This window comes from Dermochelys coriacea, chromosome 4, assembly GCF_009764565.3.
Source record: "Dermochelys coriacea isolate rDerCor1 chromosome 4, rDerCor1.pri.v4, whole genome shotgun sequence".
NCBI lineage: Eukaryota > Metazoa > Chordata > Testudines > Dermochelyidae > Dermochelys > Dermochelys coriacea.
Window position 1 is genome coordinate 116,748,850 of NC_050071.1, and position 2,474 is coordinate 116,751,323.

A 2,474-nucleotide genomic window follows, 5' to 3' on the forward strand; every position below is an offset into this window, starting at 1 on the left:
GCCACCTAGCAGTCCTCTGCCGTACCGCAGTGATATATACGTGCTGCATTTAGTTACAAGAAAAAACATTTCTCCCTATAAGTTTATACCTTGAAAATGGACAGAGTATGAGATAGACTCCCCCAAATCAAGGATTTCTGTCCCATAATGGTTAGACTGCACATGTTCTGGTGTACTTCACTCAAGTCCCACACGTGTACAAATCCCACCCCTCAAACAGCACATATCTGTAACATTCTGAAATTAGACTGGGTGAGATCAGTGTCAGTCCCTTGTTTTAATAGATGAGCTGTCTTTCTGAAAGCATGTTTTAAAAGCTGTACTTCTATAAGTGAGGTTTTTAATTGGTTGCAGTTAGAAGGTAAGGAGAGAAAAAGGAGATTTATCAGAATGCAATGTTTAAAACAAACAAACAGTGGGAGTAAGGATCTATGTCAGAAAGGCAGAGACTAAAGAAAAGCATGACCCAACCAAGGGCAAAAAATGGACTAGTCTGTGTGAGAAGAAAATGTAGGTGTGCCACTGCTTAGATATGTACCATGTAGCTTGAAAATAAAACCAGCATCATTAGGGTAGCATCATTCCCTTATGGCTGCAGAGGACAACAGTTGTGCAGTCTGTTGTTTGAGCAGAAGAGGCATAAGTAGGTGGACATATGAAACATCTATCCCTGTATATCAATAGGGGAATCATCACTTTAATGCACGGTACTTGACCTAGAGAGGTAAGATGAGATAGAGGAAAGACACAAGTAAAACAATGAACAGGTCAGAATTGTGTGATGTAACATTGGCTTTCTTCTGGTTATAACCATGCCAAGTGTCAGAGGAAAGAGTTTGAGAGACAAGTGATTGATCAGGCCCATTGCCCAGAGCTTGTTGTTGAAAAACAGATGAAAGAACATTCAAATACAGCAGAAATCATGTTAAAGTCTTCAAGTTAAATAGAAAATGGGACCCAAAAAACCTCTACTTTTCATGTGATTAAAAAGGCAGATTTTGGGGGAAAATATGTAGAACTTGCTTATCAAAAACCAAGCAGTCTGTGCATCTAGTGTTCAGATGGGCATGCTACAAATATATAAATAGCAGGATTGTCAACTGTAAGCATTTAAAAATTATAAGTCAGGCCACAAATATAATGAGAATGGCTTAAAGATCATGAGATTTAAAATTATATATGTAAACTATGTCTTCTAAAGGGTCAAAAATAAGAGTGCTTACAGCTTAAAGTGTAAGCTTTTTTTCTGCAACCATGAGGGCTAAAAACGTACTCTCTCTTAAAATGAAAGCTGAGATTCTCTCCTAATCACATGAATCCAGATGCTAGGGCTTTAAATATCAAATATTGTAAGACATGAAATCACGAGAGTTAGCAACACTGAGATTCATTTAGATGGAATATCACAGTTGTAGAAACTTTATTAGCAGCTGCATTGGAGAAACTGAAATTATAGAAATAAAATACATTATCAAAATAGCAATAAAAAAGATACATCTAAGCATCGTGACTATAACTGGTAGAATATATAACTGGGGTTCGTCTCGTTCACAAACCATTCGTGATTTCTGTAAATATATTTATTATTCATAAATGAGTTTTTGGCCCTACAATTTTCATAAAATGGGTTTTTTTACGATAAACTGTTGACTTTGTATATTTGTTATTTGTGATGTGGTTGGTCCCATGGTATATGTGTCTGTCCCTGACTGGACAAAACTTTTAAACAGAAGAACAAAGGCAAATAATGAAAAGTGAATAATGCCCATTTGGTATAAATTTACAAAAGTTTTAGGAGGGGTGTAAAGGAGAAGAGACTGCAGCTGGGCACAGCAGGAGTTAAAGAACACCTGTAGGTTCAGCTAGCCCCACCCTGTTATGCCTGCAGCCAATGCCGTGCTTGGAGGGGGGGAAAAAAGAAGTGAGCCACCCCCCCCCCCCATCCAGGGGCTGACTGGCAAAGAGGTAGGAGCTCTTTGTATGACTGCCTGACGGTACGGACCAGCAACCTGCCTGCCAACACAGCCACGGGGAGATACCAGGATCATGAAGGTGGTTTTCTCAGGGTGAGGCTCATCCATTGCACTGCGGGTGTGCTGACCCCTGCGATTTTCCCAAATGCGGGAAACTCGGCTGCATAATTTGTGGTAGTGGGGGACTGCGTTCGCTCTCTCCCCTGGAAAAAAACAAAAAACCCCAGCCACTGGAGGCAAGTCTTCCCCAGTTAAAGGGAACCTACAGAGAACCTCAACTGTGGGGCAACTGGATGAGTGGGGCCATGCCCCCAAACTAAAAGGACGTGCATAGGGAGCAGGCCAGGAAAACAGGCCTTTAGCGGGGTGGTTACCTGCTCGGGCCCTGACAGGCCTGGGGCTGTGGGGAAAAGCCCAGGCTGATTGAGGGTGCAGCTGTGGCCAGCTCAATCAGGCCCAGCTGGCCTCTATAAGAGGCTGTGAGCCAGGAGCCCACTTACT

General features: G+C 41.9%; 1 non-coding gene across 1 annotated transcript; it reads left to right on the forward strand.

Annotated features, from left to right (window-relative positions):
* The first annotated feature begins 2,013 nt into the window (after nucleotides 1-2,013).
* On the forward strand, nucleotides 2,014-2,179 carry LOC119855322. The gene has a single exon (XR_005292829.1). It is a non-coding gene; the product is annotated as a U1 spliceosomal RNA (small nuclear RNA).
* Nucleotides 2,180-2,474: the final 295 nt, after the last annotated feature.